The following is a 27051-nucleotide window of genomic DNA, read 5'->3' on the forward strand; positions in this document are numbered from 1 at the left end:
GACATTTTGGAAACACTATAGAAAATCTCTGAAAATGCCAGCTCAATAGTTAGCTCCTATCAAGAAGGCTAATGAAATATGGGGGGGGAGGGACATGGGGACAGATACGATGACACAAACCCAGAAAATAATAATGCCAAAATACTCAATTATTGTAGTATTGACTCCAGGAAAGTCACACCACTCACACCAGTTGTGTGAAGACATATACAGAAGGCAGAAAGGAAGGTTTTAAGTATAAATATTCTGACTTCAAAAATAAGGACCTGATTCCGTTCCCCTTCAGATCTGTGGAACTCTACATTACAAAATGGTAACCCCAGCATTTGAAAACTACATGAAGTTATATTTATGCCATCTCAGAAAAGCATATGGTAGAACTAGAAATGACACAAAGAAGGACAACAAGAATCGTAAGAGCTACAGTATGGCTTTCGTACCAAATGAGATGAGTTGTATTAAGCCTCTTCAGTTTGGAAAATAAATGACTGAAAGAGGGCAAGACAGTGGTCTGTAAAGAATGAATGATACATAAAAACCTTAAGATTATTTTAAGTTTCTTACACTATATGAACTAGAAATCAACCAATAAAATGAGCCAGTGTCATATTTAAAGAATTTAAAGTTTTCTTTTTTCCCCAAACACACATCAGCCTGGAGCATCGTGTCACAAGAAGCCATAGAGACCAGTATAAATGGATGGAAGAAGGTGTTAGATAAATTATACGTACACTGATGGTTCACACGCAGCTCCTAGCTGTGTCCCTTAATTGCCAATTTTCAGAATCTGGGCTGTTGCACAACAGAAAATAACAATTTATATTTGTTCCATGTTTTTTACTCTTTCATTCATAAATTGTTGTTGGTCTCCTCTGTTGGCATGTCCCTTCTTCGGTTCTCAGGAGATTCAAGTTGCCCCTCCTTTGAGTTGTTTTTATATAGCTGATGGCCAATGTAGGCCTCTTGTCTGAACGTTAAAAACATCCTTCTCACGTTTCTATATACAGCAACTACCAAAATGTCAAAGATTTGAATTCTAGTTTTGCAAGCAAAGATACTTGTTTTTCTTTTTAAATAAACGTGTAGCAGTAGTAGCATACATAACAGTTTGCTATGTCTATGAAGAAAAGACTTACAGCTCCATGAATGGCAACAGCCAGAGTACAGTCGTACTGCAGCAACATGTCTCCTGAGGAGTCAGACAAGTAAACATCTTCATCAGAGCAAGAGAATTTGTACTTTGCTTCAATCTAAGATCTAGAATTTGAAAAACTACAAAATTGTTCAACTTTTCTGCAGTGATAAAGCCAGAAAAAGCAGAGACATGCAAGCAGTTCCAATAATGATGGCAAACTCAACCTTGATACCTGTTTATCTAACAGTCTGGAAGTAACACTGATGCTAATGTAAGCATATAAGCATCATTCATTACAGCAAATACATGTGTCTGACCTCCTGTGTCTGTCAGTGTTAGTTCACTACTTTACAAGGTTTCATATCAGTAAGGTCGCTGAAGCAGATGAACAGATAAAGTGAGCAAGAAAATGCAGGGATATTTATCTACGTAATGGAAAGTCTAAGAACAAGACTACGTCTGGAGAAAAATATGTACTGCAATTTCCTACCAGCTGGAGGTGAAAAAAAAATGCTTAGCTTGTCACATCTAACTATAGCTGTTAATTTTATTATTATCATTATTACTTTTTTATTGCAATAGCACCTAGATGATCAATCTGGGACTTGAGGGTCCCACTGTGGTATGAATTGAACATATAGAACACAAATACAGCCCCTGCCCCAAATCACTCACCTGCAGAGGTCTACAGAGAATTTAAATGCAGCTTGTTTTTAAAGTACAGTAGATTTCAGTGTAGAATTTAGCGTGAGTAGTTACAAAATGTGGTATGTTATGCTAAAATAAAGACCTATACAGAATATGCATTTGTATCCAACTTTCTTGCACTACACAGAAGAGTACTTGTCTATTCTGGTCAGCTACAATGACTAAATAAGACCCAGCTCACCAGACCAATATAAGAACAATCTCCTTTTTGTTAACATGCAATGTATTATTAGACACTATGTCAGGAAAACTGCACGCATTGATAAATAGTAGGTGTCACTACTATTCAATAAAATAAGTGGCATTAACAACCTGCTCTCTCTTCAAGTAACCTCTTACTAGATTCCAGCAGCAAGGCTTTTTCTCTGAAATTTTGTTCACCTTGCTGGTATTCACCCTCATTATGAAGAATCTTGTCTTTTTGAAGGAAGATTCCAAATACCCAGCTGCCATTTCTAGGACCAATGAACACTAGAGTCTTAACACTTGTTAACAGGATCTGCCCCTACGAGGCCATATTGCCTTTATGAATTAATGGAACAGTTTCTTTAATTCAAGAAAAACTCTTAGTAAAATTATAGTTTTGGCTATAGAATCTACTGGATCTCAGTAGCTCAGTTCTACAGTACAAACCAGGGTAAAAGCTGACCCAAAATCATCAATGTGCTCACCTAGTGCTGGATAGGTAGAGAGTTAACACGGTCTCTTAACTGAATAGAGAACAACTTCAGAGATGCCTTAACCAATTCCTAGTTGTAAATGACCGTTATGACACCTGCCAATCTGCTTAAACACCGTGTCCCTGGTCTAAGTCCCTTACTGTAGGCTGTGTAAATAATGCAGTGTTTGCAATGGAGCATAGTGTGCGCTATGTTAAGAAATTCAATGGTAAATTATTAATTACATTCAGGCTATTATAAAGCAGACTAAGGTATTACTAAAATCCTGCCTCAAACAATGATGAGTACCAGATACTTCAGAGAACAAATCATAAACCACTAAGATTTATAAAAATCTGCTTCTCAGCTCAAAAATTCTTTTCAACAGTGACTTTCATATGTTAATTACATCCTATTTAAAATTGTATAGTGCAGCTCATATGTACTGCTGCAAGGTTTGCTGTGACTGCCACTATAATTTTTGGCTTATTTTTCCCTGCAGAGTCCTGCAGCATGCTCAACTTATGATAACATCTCCTCCTTTAGGTGTTCACCCAGACATTGCCATTCATTGATATTTCTGACAGAGACACTACTGAGGGAGTTACTTTTTATTAAAGTGCAGGAGTTGAACTGTGGAACAACTGACAAAGTCGTATTTTGTACAAGCGAAATTAACTATTTTAAGGTTTTAATTTTCAGCTCTCACAGGGATTTTAAACTGGTATATGAAGACAACCTGGATCACTGTGATTTAGGTTATTAATGTGCACTGTAAGTGTAAAACTCCAAATCTCTCATGGTGTTGTCATGATAAAGATTGAAAATATTGTATATATGAAAGGAACTAGGAAAACTTAAAGAAGAGTTGCAAAAATGCTAGCTGTAAAATGCCAACATCTCTCAGCTGATTTGACAATTACCATTGGCATTTTTAATCTTGTAACTTGCAGAATTTAAATTAGTGAATGATACAGATATTTGAAAGATGCCTCCTAGGACAGTAATGTTAAAAGGTAAATAAACACTGTTAGCATTCAACCTTCATCTGTTTTAAAGTATCTGACTTTTCTGTAAGACACTGGGAAACGAACACCTCATAAAAAGTTAACTAAATTACGTATTATTAACTCCTATCCTTTACTCATGTAAAAGGCTGAGCTGCTTTTACAGATAATGCATTTATAAATCAATGTAACAAAATGGCTATGCTGACAGCATTGCAACAGACTATTTGAATAGCACCAGCTGTATCCAGGCAACACTAATGCCTAAGTCAGAAAGATCATGTGAGAAATTTGTTTACCGTCAAGAAGACTACACACCTAAGTGTCCAAAGTTGTCGTAAGAAGAGAGTAAAATAGAATAGCATTAGATTATCTTCAGTAAATAAAGTTCAAATCTACTAATATTTGTTTAGTGAAAAAAGAAAGTGATTTATGATTATTTAAAAACAGTGATATAAGCTATGATATATACTACAATAAAGAATTTTTAGTTGATTGTATTATATAATTTACAAACAAGAACAGATGGATTTTCAAATACCAGTTTACTGTACTGTTTTTCTTCCCTATGTTGACACATCTGTGACCACTACATCATAAAAAAACCAGGAAGTTTTAGTACAAATTGATCCTTAAGATAAACCATCTTTAGCACATTGATAGTACTGAAATAATACAAAGCCATAGTATGGGAACAGAAAAAAAACAAACAAGCACCCTGATATCTGTGCATTTATTATTTATACTTAGTCACTTTAACTTTGTATTTGCCTTCATTGTCTTTTTGCGTTTGACGAATTGAGAACTGAAAAAAGTTCTCTTCTCCCTCCCCCAAGAAAAACATAGTCCCAGGAGAACTGCTCTCTGGATCTACAAGGCTTTCACTAGGTGTGCACTAGGGTATAAAAAAGGTTTATGACAGAAGTTTGGCATCTGGACTCTCATCTGAGGAGTTGAAGGGATAGAATTTGCTCTATATTATAGAAACACAAGTCCAGAGTAACTGCTAAAATTCATATTCAAGAGCTCGTATGTCCAAATACGTGTTTCAATTTAGGTGTTATTTCGCTAGCAGATTGTAAATAAAGCTTCATAAAGTACTTTATAAAGGTGTCTTCCCCTGCCTCAGTACTTGTTTGAGATTGTAGCAGGAAAATTTCAAAACTGAAATAAAAATAGCTAGCAATAAACTCAATCCAATTCATTTCTTTATTGCAAACTTATTTTTACTTTTACAGAATTTTCAGATATACCAACAATAATCTTTATACCCATAGTGGCTGTCCTATATAATATCCCTTTCATTGGTATATGTTTTTAAAATGAGATGTTTAGATTAATTACAAAAAGTCCAGGTGCTTCTGTTTTGTTTTGGAGGGGTGTGGTCCTTACCCAATGATAAACATCAAGTGTTAAAGAAGTAACAGCTTTAGTCATAAAGTACCCAACTGCACACTCAGACTAGACTGCAGCTTTTATGGTTACTGTTCCACTTCAAATTTACTATACCTTGTCTTAAAGGTATATTTTGGAAAATGTATGCATAAGCATTAGCTATGGTTACCTGTGAGGCACATCAAATATTTAACAGATGTTTAAACTGTAAGATGTAGATGAAGTACCAGTAATACTTTTGAGAGCAAGAAATCATTTGGTTAGCAATCAAAAACAAATATGGGCATCTCCTCAAAGACCAAGAATCTTTCGTTGAAGGTGTGAGTGTATATAATCAAACAAAACTTCTAAGATTTCTATCTTATTCATAATTATTTACTTCTGAAATAATATGCAGTCATGTCATGTTTAGAAGCAATGTCTATTAGGAGGTATATTTTCAAGGTCTTCCCCTATATATTACAAAAGACTAATTGATGCTTAGACTAGGCACAGCTGTATCTTTCTTTTAGAAAATGCTTCAATATTTTCTTCAAAATTTCATTTTAGATTTTATAAATACTGAATTTCCATTTTTACTAGGTCACCAAAAAAAGAAGATATTCATATAATCTGGAAGCAGAGCTACTCCATATTCCTGTCTCTAGGTCACCAAAAAAGAAGATATTCATATAATCTGGAAGCAGAGCTACTCCATATTCCTGTCTCTTCATTGTTAGACATGGCTCTTCTAGTTCTTCCTTAATTTTGCTAAGGCCAAACACTGCAGTTCTAATTCAGCCAAAACTGCTGAAGGAAAATATTGTTTTTTGCTACTGCAGAAAACTGTATTCTCTTCTTTGGAAACTTTGGGCGTTACAGGAAAAGACAGTAAGTAGAGGAGTTCTCCATTTAGCACCTTACAGGAAGAGCTGGAATGCTGACAGGATCCTTGCTTACTTGATTGTTAATGCATCACCCCCATAAGTGATGCACTCTTACTTGGCTTAACTCAAATGGCAGCTTTACCACTTGGATCTGTGTAAAAGGAATTAGTACATGAGATGTACTGTCTCAACTTTTAATATAAGGCAGCAAGAGACCTGCTTTTGCCAGTGCCATGTGAGAGGAGCTCACAGCTCATGAAAAGGTAGTAGATTTTAGCTTAAATTTCATGCCCTTTTCATAGCTTCCCTTTCTCATCTCTATTTTCTCAGTGGGTCTTCACGTATAAAGAAAATTCAGAAACCATAGATTAAAAACACAAAAATAGCACTGGCAGACAGTTCTAATGGAGCAACTGGTTTCGACTCTGCCATGGACTGGCTGCAGTCTTCACTAGTAGCCCATACTCAAAGTTCCTTTTTGTGACTCAGCTTTCCAGTGTGTAACATTTCTCTACCATGCAGAGCACTGTGAGGTTTTGCAAAGCATTTGGGGATCACTGATTAAAAGGCACTAAAGGAGTGTTTTTCTCATCCTCTTCACACTCACCTTTTTTCTCCCTAACCGAGCTTGCTTTTACCACTTTAACTCTCACTCAGTAAAATACAGTTTGCCCTTGTCCACTTTCAGATTAAGATCTTTTAGAAGGGTCTGAGAGATACAGAGAATCAGTCACCAGACAGAGCTAGCCTATGGCATTTGGCTGAAGGGATGAGAAATTAGTGATAAAATACTGCACATAGTGCTCTGTCAGTATTAAAAAAGCCACAACTGTACTTTGTTTTTGTTCAGCTGAAGGAGGGGAGCTGGCTTTCTTCTGTGATATTAAATTGCCTTAAGCATCATTGAACACAAAAATCTGCTGAGAACAACCCACCTGTACCCACTCTGTAAATATGTATCACTTCATTATTTACATGCTTTTTCATCTCTTCTGCTCGAAATGGTTCAGTCAAGGACTTGCTAATGAAAAAATTTAATTGGGAGGAAATAAGAAAAAGGATACAAGTAATGAAACACCTAAACGAGTCTAAATGAGTGGAAGTTTCATTCTGAAGTGTCTTCCCCCAAAAATACTATGGTAATCCTGTGATGTTAAATTTCGAGAGAAGAATGACTCCCTTACGGGTCATTCCTTGTAGATGAACAATTAGAAATTAATATAGAACTACTAAAAATTAAGTTTAGTATAGTGCAATTGAAAGCCATACATGGAAGTCCAAGGTAATTCACAACAAACGCTATTTGTATAGTGTTACACTCTGGTGCTAGCAGAATCCTAGAGAGTCAGTTTTAGCGCTAGCCAAGTGCAAAATTTCCTGTGATGACAAAAGGTGGGCATCAGAATTATAATCTATGAATCCTAAAAGGCTGAATGGCAGAGCAAAGAATGGGTGCAGGAAGAACATGGAGAAGAAACAACAGGAAATTAGACTTTTTGGATATGTTTTGAGTGGTACCTTCAGGGACAGTATCTCTGAGCAGTCCTCCCAATAAGATGTTTAAGAAATATGGAATCCCCTTAAGTTTTTACAGAAAATGGTACCTAAAAGACAAAGCTGAAAGAAACTGAGAGCAGTTCAGCAGATATCCCCCTAATTAATATTATTGTGGCTCAACAAATAAAGTTGAAATCCTTCTCTTTTTAAACTAAACCATTCAGGAAGGGTAGGTAGACAGCTTTGCGTAACACTGTCAAAGTCACTGTTATAACCAGATAGCAATTTCTAATGCCCATATTTTAAAAATATTTAAAATATTTAATATATTTTTAAAAGGTCATGTGTCAAAGACAGTAAAAATTTATATATTCAAGACAGAAAATTTCTTAATAGTGATGGACTGACACTGGTCATCATGTTGAGCTTACACTGAGAAGATTAAAGGTGCTTTGGTTGCACTGATTCAATTATTTCCCTTCACAGAGAAAAGTCATATGTTACTAAAGACTTTCCCAAACAGCAGTGAAAATGCACAAGATCTATTGCTGGTTATTGTTCACGTAAGAAACAAGGAAAGTTATTAATTATTAGTGTAAGTCCCAAGCTGGATCACCTACCTCCTGTTGTCTTGATTTCCATATAGTGAATCTTTTAGTGTATATGTACCAGTTCAGACTAAACACCATTAAGTTTCAGATCTTGAGGATACTGCTGAGTGTGTTTGGCTTACGCTGCCTTCTATGGGAACTGAGAATACTTAGTACCCTTAAGAAAAGATTAGTGTTTTGCAAGACTGGGACCTTGATTAAAGAGTTATCTATATTACTCTTCCCTATACGGTCTTCCCATCTGATATTGTGGAATGAGAAACCAACCTTGGCCCTCTACCTCGTGAAAAGGCTAAGAGCAAAAGTTCTTTTTCAGGACTTCGAGAGATAAACAGCCAATTTTTCTTTTTTTGAAAACACTGCAAGAAAGTGCTGTCATACACCATTTCAGAAATGGTCTATAACTCAAGGGCAGGCGGGGGAAGCCATTAGGGATTGGAAAGAGGTAAGTCAGAACAGATGAGAGAGAAATATGTTTCAGCAGCAGATTTAGAAACAGAAGAAGGCTGAAAACTTCTAAAGCTATTATCTAAAAAAAAGTTAAAATTGTTCAAAAAGGTTCCTCGATATAGTGAGGCTTGAACTAAGCATCAGATTCAGCGAGTCTAACATTTTTGTACATGAGTAAGACTTCATAGTGATGCTTAAGGTTTCTTATGCTTTTTACTACACCTATTTTAAGCTATTAACTGATGTTTAGAACTGTGATGTGCAGTAACATACTGCATATAACAAAAAATTACACACTAGAGCATAATGTCTCAATTAAGTGTTTTTTAATCAAAAATAAATGTGGAGAATTTCAGTGCGAAAAAGACTGAAAAATAAAGATGACTTTCCCATACCCTACCTCAGATAGTCCAAAGAAACTGCAAATCCCCTGCAATGTGAAACAATCTCTGGTGGTAGCTGGGAGAGTGAAAAATTTTCTCCATGTGTTTACAGATAATGAAGGATAAAGTGTCTGAAGAGCCTTGAATGAACACAGAGATGCAGTGCAGAGAGAAATGAGGATAAAGTTAATTGACAGAAGGAGTCACTTAGGAAGGTAGGGAAAATTGTTCAGTGATCTTGTATTGGAATGTGTGCTAGATGACAGCAACGCAGTATACAGTGCAACAACCTGTTTGCAACACTTGTTTGCAATTGAAAGTAATGATACCACAGTGGAACACTCGCAGATGGAGTCCAGATTTTGGAAGACCTCAGTGTCTCCTATTATGTCAAATTCCTTAGTATTAGCCTCTACCCTTCTAGCACTTTTCTTATCCTTCTGTACACACTTGATTCCCAGGCAGCTAGTGCGTACATAGACTGTAAGGGCAACTATTTACAGAAATAATACTTTTGTTGACAACACTGGCAGAAGCAGCAGCAAAAATACTAATGAACTTGTGCCTCTTCTAAGCACCATTGAGCATATGGTTAGCCTTCGTTATCAGTCCAATATCTTGTAGCAACACCCATCATATTATTCTGCCTTCATTCCAATAGAAGGAGATTTTTATGATGATGTGTATGTTTCTCTACAATACGCTGGGATGGAAAAAACAATTGCTTCTTGGTATCTCAGAGGAAAAGAACTGATATATCTTATAAACACTGCTGACGCTAATCAAGCCAACGGCCTTACCTATAAAAATCTCATAACAGACATCCTGTCTAAATAAGAGCTGACCCAGATTAATGAAAATCAGGTTTTGAATATATTTTTAACTGGAACACTTTGTTGGTCTTTCTCTGTTTAACTAAACGGCTTTTAAAACAACTGGTTTCTGAGCAAGTTAGAAATTCCTAAGAACTTGTAAAGTTTGTATAAATACCAACTCTCAATATGGCAGACATCTCATACTGCAAGTATAATTTATGAACTAATGGATGAAGCAGAAATAAGAGGACACAAGGTACTAATCCTTTTATGCTTCCTCAGTTACTGAGATTAATCAAACATATAAACTATATTGCTCCAAACAAGCCCCATCTCAAATAGAATGTGCATGAATCAGCTACCAGGCTGTAAGTGCATTATTTGAAAGAAATGAAAAAGAAAAAGGCATTTTTCTTCTTTCCATATTTGCTTTCAATCATGGGGACTAAAAGATTATTAAAACAGCAGCACTGATTCCATGCCTCTGCAAAAGTTTTTGGATCTAGCAGATGTTACTCCCCAACTCCCCTATCTACTTTAGCTTTTCTTCTGAATCAGCTACCAGGCTGTAAGTGCATTATTTGAAAGAAATGAAAAAGAAAAAGGCATTTTTCTTCTTTCCATATTTGCTTTCAATCATGGGGACTAAAAGATTATTAAAACAGCAGCACTGATTCCATGCCTCTGCAAAAGTTTTTGGATCTAGCAGATGTTACTCCCCAACTCCCCTATCTACTTTAGCTTTTCTTCTATGATCTCTGTGATCTAGTTTTAGCCTGGCAGCCTATATTGAGTTTAGTAACATGAAAGTCAAGTTACTTATTTACATTTTTATGGATCATAAGAATACAAAGAAACATGTTTTTTTCTCTGACTCCACTTTTTTCAATATTTTTTGTGGGACTACGCTGTTACTTTAAGGAAGTTTTTAAATGCCATTGGAATGTCTCCCACAGTTCAGTGTTGGAAACAAAAACATTTCCACAGGTGGGCATTCAGGAGCTTTTAAAATTTCTAAGCTTCAGCTTTAAAAACTGTACACATCACTGTCTACATTTTTGCAAAACAGGTATTCCCCAATGGTATTTGGAATTCAAAAGTCCATTAGTCTTAAGTCTACAGATGAAAGCAACTGTGAAGGTTAGATTTTGGGCATGAGAGCACCTCCTCAGAGAATTGCCTATCTTTCCAACTTGCTTCTTTGGGTGGAGAACACAAGTGGGACCTAGGTAGAAAATGCTTAGTGTACTCTTTGCAACCTCCCCAAGGTGCTACCGTATGTCACTAGGTTAACTTAAGTGGTTTCCCTGGGGAGTCTACAGATGAAAGCAACTATGAAGGTTAGATTTTGGGCATGAGAGCACCTCCTCAGAGAATTGCCTATCTTTCCAACTTGCTTCTTTGGGTGGAGAACACAAGTGGGACCTAGGTAGAAAATGCTTAGTGTACTCTTTGCAACCTCCCCAAGGTGCTACCGTATGTCACTAGGTTAACTTAAGTGGTTTCCCTGGGGCTATGAAGCACCATTTTTAGATTCTAAAATTGACTAGTAGTGTAGCTTAAAACATTGTAATCTGAAATATTCAATGATAAATGTTCACTAAATTGCTATCATTATGTAAAAGATATTACCCTTAATAGTCTGATGGTATACAATAAAGACTTCAGAAATATCCTGCAATTAGGAGCTTAATTTCAGACTCTCATTACACTATAAGGTTTTTATTCAAACTTAGTTTTGAATGCAATAGTTTCTTCAGAAATTGCCATTCCAAAAAAAAACTTCTTTAGTGTCCAGAATCTGAAGATCATATTTCAAAGTAATTAGTTTTATTTTCCATTCAGTTAAGCAGAAGGTAAGATGATGGAGTAACACCTTTATTTTGAGATGCAATTAGGGTATCTTTTATAGTTGTGACAGGCCAATGTAAATGTAATCACATGCCAATTAGCAAGTAATTACTCTGTTACTACCTAGATTCATGCCTTGAGTTAGTAAGTACCCTGAACCTACTTTCTTAAATATAAGTCCAATTATTTAATTTTATTAGATGTCTATACACCAAAGAAAATAGAAAATTTTTATACACAAGGATATGTATAGCCACTATATTGCCACAGTATGACGGTTACATATCTTAAACAGTCAGAAAAAAATTACAATAATAATGATTAATATTAAATATTAACATTATCAGGCCTTGCTCTTCTTACAGAAGCAAGATATGAATCTGACCCATTAACAATTTAAAATGATGGCAAAAGTTCTTTTTCAGGACTTCGAGAGATAAACAGCCAATTTTTCTTTTTTTGAAAACACTGCAAGAAAGTGCTGTCATACACCATTTCAGAAATGGTCTATAACTCAAGGGCAGGCGGGGGAAGCCATTAGGGATTGGAAAGAGGTAAGTCAGAACAGATGAGAGAGAAATATGTTTCAGCAGCAGATTTAGAAACAGAAGAAGGCTGAAAACTTCTAAAGCTATTATCTAAAAAAAAGTTAAAATTGTTCAAAAAGGTTCCTCGATATAGTGAGGCTTGAACTAAGCATCAGATTCAGCGAGTCTAACATTTTTGTACATGAGTAAGACTTCATAGTGATGCTTAAGGTTTCTTATGCTTTTTACTACACCTATTTTAAGCTATTAACTGATGTTTAGAACTGTGATGTGCAGTAACATACTGCATATAACAAAAAATTACACACTAGAGCATAATGTCTCAATTAAGTGTTTTTTAATCAAAAATAAATGTGGAGAATTTCAGTGCGAAAAAGACTGAAAAATAAAGATGACTTTCCCATACCCTACCTCAGATAGTCCAAAGAAACTGCAAATCCCCTGCAATGTGAAACAATCTCTGGTGGTAGCTGGGAGAGTGAAAAATTTTCTCCATGTGTTTACAGATAATGAAGGATAAAGTGTCTGAAGAGCCTTGAATGAACACAGAGATGCAGTGCAGAGAGAAATGAGGATAAAGTTAATTGACAGAAGGAGTCACTTAGGAAGGTAGGGAAAATTGTTCAGTGATCTTGTATTGGAATGTGTGCTAGATGACAGCAACGCAGTATACAGTGCAACAACCTGTTTGCAACACTTGTTTGCAATTGAAAGTAATGATACCACAGTGGAACACTCGCAGATGGAGTCCAGATTTTGGAAGACCTCAGTGTCTCCTATTATGTCAAATTCCTTAGTATTAGCCTCTACCCTTCTAGCACTTTTCTTATCCTTCTGTACACACTTGATTCCCAGGCAGCTAGTGCGTACATAGACTGTAAGGGCAACTATTTACAGAAATAATACTTTTGTTGACAACACTGGCAGAAGCAGCAGCAAAAATACTAATGAACTTGTGCCTCTTCTAAGCACCATTGAGCATATGGTTAGCCTTCGTTATCAGTCCAATATCTTGTAGCAACACCCATCATATTATTCTGCCTTCATTCCAATAGAAGGAGATTTTTATGATGATGTGTATGTTTCTCTACAATACGCTGGGATGGAAAAAACAATTGCTTCTTGGTATCTCAGAGGAAAAGAACTGATATATCTTATAAACACTGCTGACGCTAATCAAGCCAACGGCCTTACCTATAAAAATCTCATAACAGACATCCTGTCTAAATAAGAGCTGACCCAGATTAATGAAAATCAGGTTTTGAATATATTTTTAACTGGAACACTTTGTTGGTCTTTCTCTGTTTAACTAAACGGCTTTTAAAACAACTGGTTTCTGAGCAAGTTAGAAATTCCTAAGAACTTGTAAAGTTTGTATAAATACCAACTCTCAATATGGCAGACATCTCATACTGCAAGTATAATTTATGAACTAATGGATGAAGCAGAAATAAGAGGACACAAGGTACTAATCCTTTTATGCTTCCTCAGTTACTGAGATTAATCAAACATATAAACTATATTGCTCCAAACAAGCCCATTCTCAAATAGAATGTGCATGAATCAGCTACCAGGCTGTAAGTGCATTATTTGAAAGAAATGAAAAAGAAAAAGGCATTTTTCTTCTTTCCATATTTGCTTTCAATCATGGGGACTAAAAGATTATTAAAACAGCAGCACTGATTCCATGCCTCTGCAAAAGTTTTTGGATCTAGCAGATGTTACTCCCCAACTCCCCTATCTACTTTAGCTTTTCTTCTATGATCTCTGTGATCTAGTTTTAGCCTGGCAGCCTATATTGAGTTTAGTAACATGAAAGTCAAGTTACTTATTTACATTTTTATGGATCATAAGAATACAAAGAAACATGTTTTTTTCTCTGACTCCACTTTTTTCAATATTTTTTGTGGGACTACGCTGTTACTTTAAGGAAGTTTTTAAATGCCATTGGAATGTCTCCCACAGTTCAGTGTTGGAAACAAAAACATTTCCACAGGTGGGCATTCAGGAGCTTTTAAAATTTCTAAGCTTCAGCTTTAAAAACTGTACACATCACTGTCTACATTTTTGCAAAACAGGTATTCCCCAATGGTATTTGGAATTCAAAAGTCCATTAGTCTTGAGTCTACAGATGAAAGCAACTATGAAGGTTAGATTTTGGGCATGAGAGCACCTCCTCAGAGAATTGCCTATCTTTCCAACTTGCTTCTTTGGGTGGAGAACACAAGTGGGACCTAGGTAGAAAATGCTTAGTGTACTCTTTGCAACCTCCCCAAGGTGCTACCGTATGTCACTAGGTTAACTTAAGTGGTTTCCCTGGGGCTATGAAGCACCATTTTTAGATTCTAAAATTGACTAGTAGTGTAGCTTAAAACATTGTAATCTGAAATATTCAATGATAAATGTTCACTAAATTGCTATCATTATGTAAAAGATATTACCCTTAATAGTCTGATGGTATACAATAAAGACTTCAGAAATATCCTGCAATTAGGAGCTTAATTTCAGACTCTCATTACACTATAAGGTTTTTATTCAAACTTAGTTTTGAATGCAATAGTTTCTTCAGAAATTGCCATTCCAAAAAAAAACTTCTTTAGTGTCCAGAATCTGAAGATCATATTTCAAAGTAATTAGTTTTATTTTCCATTCAGTTAAGCAGAAGGTAAGATGATGGAGTAACACCTTTATTTTGAGATGCAATTAGGGTATCTTTTATAGTTGTGACAGGCCAATGTAAATGTAATCACATGCCAATTAGCAAGTAATTACTCTGTTACTACCTAGATTCATGCCTTGAGTTAGTAAGTACCCTGAACCTACTTTCTTAAATATAAGTCCAATTATTTAATTTTATTAGATGTCTATACACCAAAGAAAATAGAAAATTTTTATACACAAGGATATGTATAGCCACTATATTGCCACAGTATGACGGTTACATATCTTAAACAGTCAGAAAAAATTACTAATAATAATGATTAATATTAAATATTAACATTATCAGGCCTTGCTCTTCTTACAGAAGCAAGATGGCATGAATCTGACCCATTAACAATTTAAAATGTTAAACTATCTGTTGAAAGGTTATGTGGGCTTCATTCCTTCCTCACTAGCCGTAACTCGGGAATAGCTTTATTAAAATTGAGAGAAGAATCAAGCTGAGAAGAAGCAGGTCCCTCATCAGTATTGTGACCTGTATTTATTATGTCAACTTTAATCTTTTTGTTTCGTGTAGTTCAGGAGATACCTTCACCACAGTGGACATTTTCTTTTGAGTGTACTAACAGCCATTTTATCTCACTCAGTCTAATAAAAGCACTAACCAAAACCATTTTCCAGATTATAGGTGTAAACTGAAAGTTAAAATATTAAAGCTTACGATAAAATGCAAAGGAAAAAGTGTATGGCTTAAGGGAAACCAAACTCAACTTACTGTCTGTCTGCTATTAAAGATGAGTGATGGTCTAATCTCCCTCTTCTTTTCCAAGAGCTTTGGGTCATTTTGAAAATGCTCTTCACTGCTGTAACTATGACCACAAGTTTAAAAACTTAATTAAGATGAATATAAAAGCATTCCAGGTCACCTTCCTTGCTCCTAGGAGATATTTTTCTTTGTTTTCAGTGTTACTGCTTTGGGAGGTGCTTTTTCTAAAATATCTATTTCAATTTATTCCACTCTCCAACAAAAAAATTGTCTGGATCTGGGCAACTCTAGGATTTTTTTTTAACATAAATAAAATTAAAGGTAAATCATAGCTTCATCTGTTTTCTATGTCATAGCATATATTGCACTTTTTTTTTTTCTTCACTTCTGTCAAGTGCAGATCATATGTTGTAGCTAATTACACAGTGCAAATCAGCATCAATCCAGACGTTGGATTTCCAGTCTTTGGTATTTGTACAAGTGACAAAAAATGCACTTGGCATCAAAAGTGTTCCAAAAAAGTAAATCCAGTCTTGAAATGAGTCTATAAGAAAGTTATCTGCAATATCAGGAAGAATTGCAACAAACACGGGAATGCCTATGTCCAGAGACTGATGGTTTCACCCTGGAATCATTAACGGTTATGGGTGGGGAGTGGGACACTTTGGTAGAAAAAGTCAACACTTAAGGCCTATGCATAAGCTCCGATACATATTTCAGGGGACAATGCCTTCTGTCACAGCCCTTACTAGCATACTCTGCCTGATGAAGTCCTGCTTTACAGTAATTTCAGAAGTACCTGCTTTTGCAATGAAACTTCAGGATTTTCTAAAACCAAAGTCTGTGCAGAAGTTATTATTCCGGACACAAGACACCAGTCCATACAAATGTAAAAATAACAAATAGACAACAGATTAAAATATCTATGTCTAGACCAGCAGGAGAAAATCTATAGTCTGAAACAGTGAATTACATGCTTTTCTGGCGTTTTATTCCAAGTAGCTCAAGTGTTGTGGACAAACTGCCCATTAGTGACTAGAGCACCGTGGCTGTGCTGCTGGACCGTATCTTTCAGTTTTGTTTCATCTGAAGGAAGCCCAGGTCATGCTCTGCAATGTGAATCAAAGTGTAGTAAACAAGGACAGTCATGACACTTGACTCAGAAGTAAACTGATATAAAATAACAACTACTGTAGGTGGTCTCAGTGGACCCTATTGTGTTCTCTTAAAACAAAATGTTATATGAAAATAGTAATGAAGTCTTTCCACAGATTTTGTGAGTTAGGATACCTGTGAATGTTTATTATAATTCCACATTGAACTTTTCATTTGATGGATGTTTTAGATTTCACTTGAAACATTCAAAGAACATCCCACACTTCCAAGCTAGTTCAAGAAAGCATTTATCCTTTACAAGTTTGAACGCCCTTAAAATATATGTGTCACTGTGCTGGTTTTGGCTGGGATAGAGTTAATTTTCTTCATAGTAGCTGGTATGGGGCTCTCTTGACACACAGTCAAGGCCTTTTCTGCCTCTCACCCCACCCCACCAGCGAGCAGGCTGGGGGGGCACAAGAAGTCGGGAGGGGACACGGCCGGGACAGCTGACCCCAACTGACCAAAGGGATATCCCACACCATATGACGTCATGCTCAGCATATAAAGTGCCTGCCCATGGGAAGGAGTGAATGGATGCCTTGGTTTGCTTTGCTTGCATGTGCAGCTTCTTTCCCTATTAAACTGTCTTTATCTCAACAACCGAGTTTCCTCACTTTCACTCTTCTGATTCCCCCATCCTACCAGGGGTGGAATGAGTGAGCAGCTGTGTGGTGCTTAGTTGCTGGCTGGGGTTAAATCACGATAGTCACTTATAAAAATAAAAATTCAGGTGATGTCTTCAATTTCTAACAATGCTTTGATATTTCATATTTGTAAAACTCTATTCTTTCTACTTTTCCTCCCCCAATAAGTCACAACATGCTGAAATACAGTATTTTGCCTTTACTATAATTACTAAATTGGTATTTACTACATTTATCCTCTCCATTTACTATGTTCATCTGGCTCCGTTCCTTCTCATCTATTTGCTGTTTGACATCAAGTTGTAAAAGCTGTTTTATTTAAATGGTGAAATGAATTTTGTTTGTGCCTGCCATAACAGAGAGTAGTAACATTTCCCCTTCTGTAGACATCCTCCATAGAAATGGCTTCAAGTTTAAAATCAAAAGAAAAGGGTTAGTCAAACCCTGTTAATTAATTTTACAGACTTAGATTTCTTTGGGCACAGCAGCGTGTTAGGTTGAAACTAGGTCATCAAGCATCTGATCAATTAGAGCTGAATTGGATTTTTCTGCAGTTCAAATGCAGTTTTCATATTTGTTTCCTAAAAATTTTGATTTATTTTCCCATTGAAGGTAAATAAGCCAGTTTCCCCTTTTTCATTTGCCATGACATTCAGATGTAACAGCCTAAAGAATGGCCTGTGAAAGTCCTGCTTGGTGATTTCTTTCTAAAATCTAATTTAACTTATTTTAATGGAAGTTTTACAGAAACCATACCTTGTTGCTCCAACATAAGTAAATCTTTCTATGAAATGCAAAATATGCTATGATTTCATTCTTTTTTTTTCTCGCTTTGATTTGCTTACAGTGCATCACTGAAGAATTCACCATCCATTTTTTATTATTAATTAGACAATAACATATGACGACGTTAGTTAATTCAAAGAAAGTCACAAAAAGTTGAGATGAGTTTAGATTCATGAATTCAAGCCCAAATGCATCATCTAGACCTGGCTAAAGTAATTTCTCCAGCCACCAAGCATTTCTCAAACTTGGATAGTTGGATAAATAGAAGAGAGAGCTGGAGAGGTTTTATAAAACACAAGTCACTCGCAGGCAGTTTCTGCATCCTGAATGAATATATCAGGAAAGAAAAAGATCAAGAGAACAGTATCCATTTATTAAATGACTTCGTGTAAGAAAGAGACACTGTGCATGTGATACAGCTTGTATACAAACCACCCCCACATAAGTGTAAAAAAGAAAGGGAAGAGGTAAGGAGGCATTCTAATTTAGACTCTCACAGCTTCAAATACCTTGGCCTGTTCCACTATGTGGAATGTGTTACACTATCCTATTATATTACTACTATTTAGAATATATCCCAAGTTATATTGCATAGTTATTCTGCAAAACTAATCTTCAAGGAACTGGACTAGACAAGTTGCTCAGTAGAGTCCAAGCCCACCTGAACTGCTCATTAATCAAAGCTACTGTTCATTGTATGACAATGAGGAGACAGTTACATTAAACAACACCAACAGCCTTACTGTCAAACGGTCCTAAGCATAAGAAATGCACTTGCAAATACAGTGCATTAATAACAAATATATGTGATTAAATAAAAAACATTAACACACCTTGAACTACATACATCCTTTCTTGTTTAGAGCTTAAGTGAGTTTGGCTGCCCCACTGCTTTACCCATTTGTCCTTGCCCCATTTCATGATTTTCCAATCAGAATTAATGTTAGAAGCTTTATGTCCTTCCCTATCATTGTCTTTCCTAAACAAAGTAATAACTTCAAAAGACTTTTACTCTCTCTCACTTTTATTGGCAGTAGAAGTTACTAATGATTAGACCACTAATCCGATGTCCCCCTCTTGACTGTCAAAGCAAGAAACTCCACAGTGTCAGATGTCCCTGCTCCAAATAAAGGTCACAGTCCTAATCTTGATGATTAAAGATTCTGAATGTTATCATTTTATTTCACGTCACTTGTTTTTGTACAAGCTTTCATGATTTTGGGCAGGGTATTTTTGCTATTCTTCTAATTATTTAGCTCCTCTTGTAGCCAGAACCATTCACCATGGCCTGACCATAGTATCTATGATTTTGTGTCACAAAGGTACATTGGTGTTGCTTTGGCCTTTGTTTTCCTTTGAGGACTTTAGCTACTACATCATAAACGGCAAGTAGCAAGAAGACTTCTGCATAGAACAATAGGGAATATAAATAGAATAGCTCTCAGGGCAACTTCTAAACTATTTATCTACTAATATTTCTTAGATAATTTGGGGCTGTTTTTAAAGTCTTTCCAGATTTTGATTGAAAGCAGATTTTTATTGAACAACTATAAAACCCTTCTTTCGTAATTTGTCTTACACAAACAACTAAAAAAGTTAAGCAATATGAAAGGAAAAATAACTACAAAAAAGTAAAAGGAAGGATAAAAACTTTATTACTGTATGAACCTCATGCATATTCTTCTAATTCCATTCTTTGAAACTGCAGCAACTATTTTTGATAGAATTTACTAGCAACAAGACAACCAATATTTAATAGTATAGCAGAGCTCTATTCATCATGTTACTTCTCAATTTTAAAAGTTCTGTAAGATAAGGTTATCTCTGTAAACTGCAGTGACAGTAAAACATTTTCCACACACTATCAGTGACAAAGACTGGACATGCCACTACAAAAATGAACCACTCATATTGCAAATATTTTCATATGTATTTAAATAGCACTAATAATACAACAGATTCAAGCTTGACTGATGCTGCTTCAAACTGACCAGGGTGAAACTTTTTGGAACAGTTAATATTCAGTCTAGTTTTTCCACTCACTAAATAGATGCTATCTAAAAAAGCTGGCAAAAAAAAAAATTAGTATTTCAGTTGTTCTAAAAGAGTCTTTTACTTCAGACGAGCAAAGCTTAATCCATTTCCATGAGTTTTATGAAAGGTCATGAATCCTCAATGATTTTAAAAGATGACAGGAGAATTAATCTCCTAAATCTTTACTTGTTCTTCTTTGAAAAGGTAGTATAGAAGTATTACATTTGAATACTCCTATTTTTTATATATTTATATATTTTTATATAGTCAGCCTCATGAAGGACTACTTTCAAGGTCAAAAAGCTCAATTATTTTCAAAGTTTCCCTTGCATTCAGACTATTCCTCCCCACTCTTTTTCAATAAAATTTCATTAGCTTTATACTTTGCGTAGTTGAAAATTTGCCCTAGTTTACCTTTCTTCGTAACACTGTTATAGTAATAACGAGCATATTGCCACTAGGCACTATGACATGTGCCCGCCTAATAAAGAATAGTTGCAAATATTTAGAAACTCAGGAATTGCAAAAAGAAGTAAATAAAGCTTAGTCAAAGCCAAGGATTTGCAAATTATGACTTTCACATGTTGCAAAGTCCTTCCGAGTTTCTAATTTTTCTTTCTCCAAATTAAACTTGCATTTATCCTCTGAAAAGCTTCGGTGAAATAACAGTTAACAAAACCTGCATACATCCTGTATATCATTAAACTTCCTGCTCTCTGTGGAGCCTGGGATTAGGAAAGAACATGTACTAAAAACTTGGAAAGACTATTTAAAAAATACCTTATTTGGAAAAAGACCAGTTCAGACCATACTTCATGTTAGTGGAAATGCTTGAGTGCTGAAATGGAAGAAAATTGATGAAAGGACCTATGTCACTGTAATTTAAACAAGTGTTTATGACCTACTTCAGGACTGGACAGGGTTAGATTTCCATGAGAAGTGGAACATAAAATCATGTGTAATGCAATCTGAGACACCTTCTGAAATACTCTGAAAAATGTGCATCAGCCTAGTATGGGCATTCAGAAACTTAAACCACCGATTTCTTCAGGGCAGACAAAGAAAATGGGAAAATGCATCAAGCTTAATGATTAGAGATAAACTGACAGATCACAGAGACACACAAATTGAGTGTACTGGAATGAAATCTTTCCAGTGATGACTCCTGTCAACTTTATGTTCATAGATCATGGGATGCTATTTCATTTTCTGCATCTGTAGAAAAAACTTATGCAGTAGATTCATAACTCGCGGGATGCTTATTACATCTTCTTTTAATTTCACTCATCTAAATATGTCTACTTTTTTCTTTGCTACTTTACAACTTAGAAGTTTTTAAATATTTTTAAAAAGCAAGAATTTGTGTTTACCTAAAAGTCACAGAGGAAAATATAAAAGATACCAAAATGTAAATGACTCTGTGAATTGTGAGTTTCCACATTTTTTATCTAGCTAAAAGCAATCAAAATCTTCTTCAACATGGCTATCATTGCTCTCATGTTAATGACACCTTGACAAGTCAGGAGGAAAATGAAAAACATTGATTTCTGAAGGACTTTTTTGAATCTGCAGCCAAATAACACTAGAATAAATTAGCTTCTAATATTTTAATAAGGTGAAATAGTTTGTGATTTTTCCTCAATAGCTTATGACTCATCCCATATGAGTACAATAGCACAGCAGATTAATGAACAGCTACTTCTCAATACGTTGCTTTAATCCGTTTTTATTCACTAAAATATGCTTAGATGATGCAGTTTACTAAGTGCAGAACAACGCTTTCATGAAATACGAAGCATGCTTAAAGCAGGAGTTCCCCCTTTAGATCGCCTTTAACATGCTTAAAATGCAATTCTTTAACTGAAAATTAGGCATCCTAAAATGAAACTAGCATCACTGTAGACCACTGAATTTCTTTTCTTTGGTCTTGTCATCAATCATTAATATTTTCAAGTTTCAAACTCAAAAGATAAGGGGACAAATCTTTCAATTATAACTGCTACAAACCAAACTAAGTCACAATAGGAATAAATTTTACATTAAAAAAAATATTTAGAGCTAAGACATTCTAGATTTGAAAAAAGGAAAATACAATAGCTACACAAAAATTCTACTTTACAAGCCTTTAGAAGCAGTAAATGCCTTTTGAAATAAAATATTACTCTGAAAGAAAAACCACAAAAAACCCTGTAGATAGATTCTGGGTTTCTTACAGGTGATTTTTCAGATTTTTTAGCTTTGTTAAAATTACATTTTCAGTAATTTTTGCCATTTTAAAGCATTGTACTGTAATTCTATAAAATGTCGTATGCACATAAGTATTAGAGCATGAAAAACACTTAGAAAATGCCTTTACATCTTAAGATCCTTGACTGATTTTTAATAGGCTGCAATTATTTCCTGTATGAAAAAAAGAAAACAATAAACCCTTCTTCTTGCATTGACAAAAACCTCAGAAACATACCAAAATGTCTATTTCTCTCCCTCTCAGATATAATGATGGTGACAAAAGGCAGACTTAAGGATAACTTATCCTTTGCACAGCCAGCAAAACATTGCAAAGAAGCTTTCTGATAAGGAACTATTTAGGAAATCACCTGTTCAAAATGGAGACAGCACTGCAGAAGTCATATGCAAATTCACCCCCCCTGTGCTCACAAGAGTTCATTCTTTATTTGGAACTAGAGCTGGGTTTTTTATATAATAGGAATAAGAAACTAACCGGGAGATTAAGATCTTAATCTTTATGGCAAAACAGGCATCTTCAAGACATTAAACAAAACAGTTTACTATTAGCCACCATGGAAAAACCTTCCCTTCTTCCAAAGTCAGCCAAATACTACCTCATAAATTTGCCATTTTCATTCTTGACCTCATGCTACAGTTTTGCATTCAAGGAGACATGTTTTTGTTGAATTTATTTTCTATTAGGCTTCCCAGTACAATGTTTTGACCATGTATGATTATATAGTGCTCTGAGTGCAGAAAAAAGGTATTCACAGAACCTGCTTGTTTGTGCTAGTTGTAAGCACTGTTTAAACCCACCATAGCCCAATGTATCATTCAAATAAATATAGTTTTATATCTTTGTCGCTCTCTCCCTCTCCAGTGAATTTAAATCAGCTTGCAGAAATCTTTCTATCAGCAGTGAATACATAACCCCACCATTCATTTAATTATACATACAGCAGCAGGAAAGAAAACCAAATATGTTAGTACTGTGATGAAACACTATGTGAAACAGGAAAAAAAAAATTAAACTAAGACACTGTTTTGGTCTTGATTCACTGATTTTCTCCAAAACAGGAGGAAAAAAGTGATCCTCCTTGCGTGTATTTAAAGATTCTGTTATTTTTTTTTTATAGAAACAGATCATCCACAAAGAAAACAGAACTAAGTCAATGACCAATGACCAGTGATTGTCAGTTGTATACACTGGAGTTGCAGCCAGACCTTATATGCTAGCCTCCACTTTAATTGCTATTCCATTTTCTACTCCTTCAGTATTACTTATATCTAATATTTATTTCAGCTAGTCTACTATAACTTTCTCAGTTACTGTATAGACCAAATTCTCACTACTTTGGACTGAAATCCACTTTTTGCTACCCCTTTTTTTTAACCAGAGTATAGCTACTTTTTATGGAATAGACAAAGCCCAATGCCACGGTTTTTCTACAGTCTATTGTTTGTCAGCCCTGTTGATTATGATACACAGAGGATGTTAGGGGTCAGGTCACAGCTGAATTAAGACGTCAAGGGGCTTATTTCATCCACCTGCACTTCCCTGCTTCTTCTAAACATTTTTGAAGAGTCACTACTAGACCAAAGATATAACTACTCTATGGTTCAACACAGATATGGTCTGACCTTTCACTGTCTGTTCACCATCCTTCAAAAAGCACAAGAGCAGCGAAAAAACAAACCCCACAACCTTAACTGCAGGACACAACAGAAAGTGCAGGTTACAATGTGAAGTTAATAGTTAGATGAATCTGAACAGTCAAAGTAAAAGGTTGCAGACAGTACCATGCATCTGGTAGCATAATATGATTTACCTCTGGCCATGCAAGGATACTGTAGAAAAAAGTAAACAGGTATAGTTTTGACACCTGACATAAATGATCAATTCCAACTAATTCCATCTTTCAAATGAGCCCAGTCTTTCTAGGCTCATAGGCTGCAAGGCAGGTGCATATCATGGCATGTCTCCAGGAACATCTCCAGAGATCTCATTAGAAAATAAGAAGGCTCCCTCCACACCACGCACCCAGGTTTTCTTCCTGTGAAAACCACAGCATGTGGGTAGATGGAAAGCACTCATGACTCGCCTACATATGGCCACGATATTCATCCCTTAAATTTTAGAAATAGCCTCCACGTTTCAGTACAGTGTTATGTTGCAGCAAGTTTGCATATAACCTTATACCTTAGTTAAGCAAATAAAAGTACCTCATCTCTTCTGGAACATACAGCATAGCTTGGTTACTCTATATACTTTCAGTTCATACATCATTCTGTTTTCAACAACATTTATGTTATTTCTACTACCGATTTGAATGTGAACAGGAACAAGCCCTTCTATGATTTCAGATCTTTGTTCCCAGCATAATACACAATGACACATAAGATAGTATTATTGTTCTGCATTTTTAGTAATGTTTTAAGTCAAAATAAAGGGCGAGATTGTTAGATCAATGAAAATCTGAAAATGAACAAAAGCCTTCATTAGCAGTCCACATGTTGTTTTGAGAACAGAAATCATATCAGAATAGTCTTACCTCCGCTCCATAGGAAAGGGAGAATCAGTGCATTTACAGACGACAATGAGAGAGAGGGAGCAGTGCATGAAATCCATGAGTTGAAGGTAATTAATGGGTCAATTAAAAAGCAAAAAAGGGCCACACAAACACCAGACGTACTTTACAGAAAGATTAGGCTCAGGGTTTGGGAGGGATTCTTTTTTGTTTTGCAAGATCTAGATTAAAACATTTTTATAGTACAGGATATTATATTAATGTTAAAATATGTATATAAAATCCTCAGTAAATCTGACATGGATAACATTACTCAAATACTATAAAGAAAAAGTTAAAACAATATTTAGCATCTGAGTGAGCAATACTTTCAAAGGAGACTCACAGCTCTCTATTCACTCTGGATATAGTCCACTCAAATGTTCTTTTATGCTAGAAGGCATATGGGAGATAAATAAATAGGGCTGCCTCCAAATGACTGTTCTCTTCCTTAGCCTCATTTTTTTTTTTTCATATATATTCTTTGTATATTCTTCGGTGTATTCAATTATGCTTTGACATTACTAGGTTTCAACATTCAGTCCACTTTCTGTAGCATGACTACACAAGCATTAGGAAATATTGGAAAGCTTATAATTTTGGTGACCTGGGTTTCATTTTCTACCCTGATGTTCTGAGGTTAAAGATGCCAATTACAACAGCTTCTAAATGTCTTCACAGGGGGACAGTATTTGGTTGCCTAGTAGCAATAGCAGTAAGTGTTCGATGCAGCTTTTAGGTTGTCAGTATACTTGTATTCTGTCATGCTAAAACTGTAATAATAGATCTGTAGTGATTTCTGTGATCTACACAGCTAATGACTTCTGGCTGATATTAGGAACCTCATTTATTTAGGTCAGACATCAAAATTTTCTTCTCTACTTGTTTCTGTTAACTTTTTTTAACCATGGTTTTACATGAATTCCAAAAGAGGGACAGAAGTTGTGATGACAAACTTCCACAACCCTCTACTCGTGCAGTAAGCTTCTCAAAGACAATTATTACAGGGAAACCCTTTTTTTCTCCCCAGATCTGAAGTCTCAGAAATGAATTTGCAAAGCTATACACTACCTGCTGCAGCACACCAACTACCCTTAAGTGTATTCTACCAGTCATTTGCAAGCACAGATTTACCACATCCCTTCCCGTTATTTCCTACCTCCACTCTGTTTCCTTGCTGGCACCATTTGTGTGAAGAGCACAGAGCTGTTGTTCAGCTCCTGGCCCTTCTATACAATATTTAGAAAAACAAAGTGGGCCAGGATATGGGGATGTATGCCCTAGGAGATGTGGACTGTTGAACCAAAAGTGTGGTGCTCCACTAATGAACATATCTGAAACTCTAGGCAGTCTTCCAATGTGGTCTGTATCTACTTTGGTGCAAGGAAAGGCTGCTGCTGAGAAGGAAAACTCCATTTATCCTTTTTGTTCTCCATCCCTCCTTGATTCTACTTCTTCCCTTCAATTTCATTTAGGTTTCACAGTCACCATCAGATTTGCTGACATGACAGCAAGCCATTCCCATTTTTTTGGTAGGTTAGTTTTCAGTTGTACCAGCCAATTGATCCAACTTAACCTTTTGCTGCACAATCACTTAACCCAATGTGAAGCAGCGGTGCAAATAAGCAAGGTAGAGAGAGCTGCAACCCACAGTTACACTGAATCAAGTATAATGTGAAACCGAGTCTTTAGGATGCACTCACCAACAACACAAACACTAGCACATGCTCCATGTTGTCATGGGCAAGAGGGAACAGAATGACTCCCTTTAGCAGTAGCTTGGATTTAGACTAAATTATGCCACTCCTGAGATACATATCACAATTGTCAACGAATGTCAGAAGCCATGCAGTTGCATTTCCATGAAGTGATAGCCCAGAAAGCCAGAACCCAAGATAACTCCAGAGATTCATGATGAAGATAATCAGGCTGGATGCTCCAGATCAAGCATTCTAGGGAGCAGATGTGTCTGGTAGGTTGGTGTTAAACTACACTAAGAGCGTGAGCATCCAGCTTGTTTGGTATTGGTAAGATCTCTCATGGAATAACACAGCTAATGAGATGAAGCTAGAAACTAAAATCTATTAATTATATTTCTTTGATTTCCATTTTGAAAGAAAAGCTGTGCAGTACAGTTAGATTGCCCTGAAAATAATCCTTGGACGTTCAAAATATTCTGAATTCCAACAACGGCATGATTTTTTTAAAAATTGTCTGCCCCAGCTCACAGGGTTTGGTGTTTTGTATATGTTAAATCCATTTCAAAGATGCTGAGGAATCT

The sequence above is a fragment of the Aptenodytes forsteri genome, unplaced genomic scaffold (genome assembly GCF_000699145.1).
Source record: "Aptenodytes forsteri isolate BGI_AS27 unplaced genomic scaffold, ASM69914v1 Scaffold70, whole genome shotgun sequence".
NCBI lineage: Eukaryota > Metazoa > Chordata > Aves > Sphenisciformes > Spheniscidae > Aptenodytes > Aptenodytes forsteri.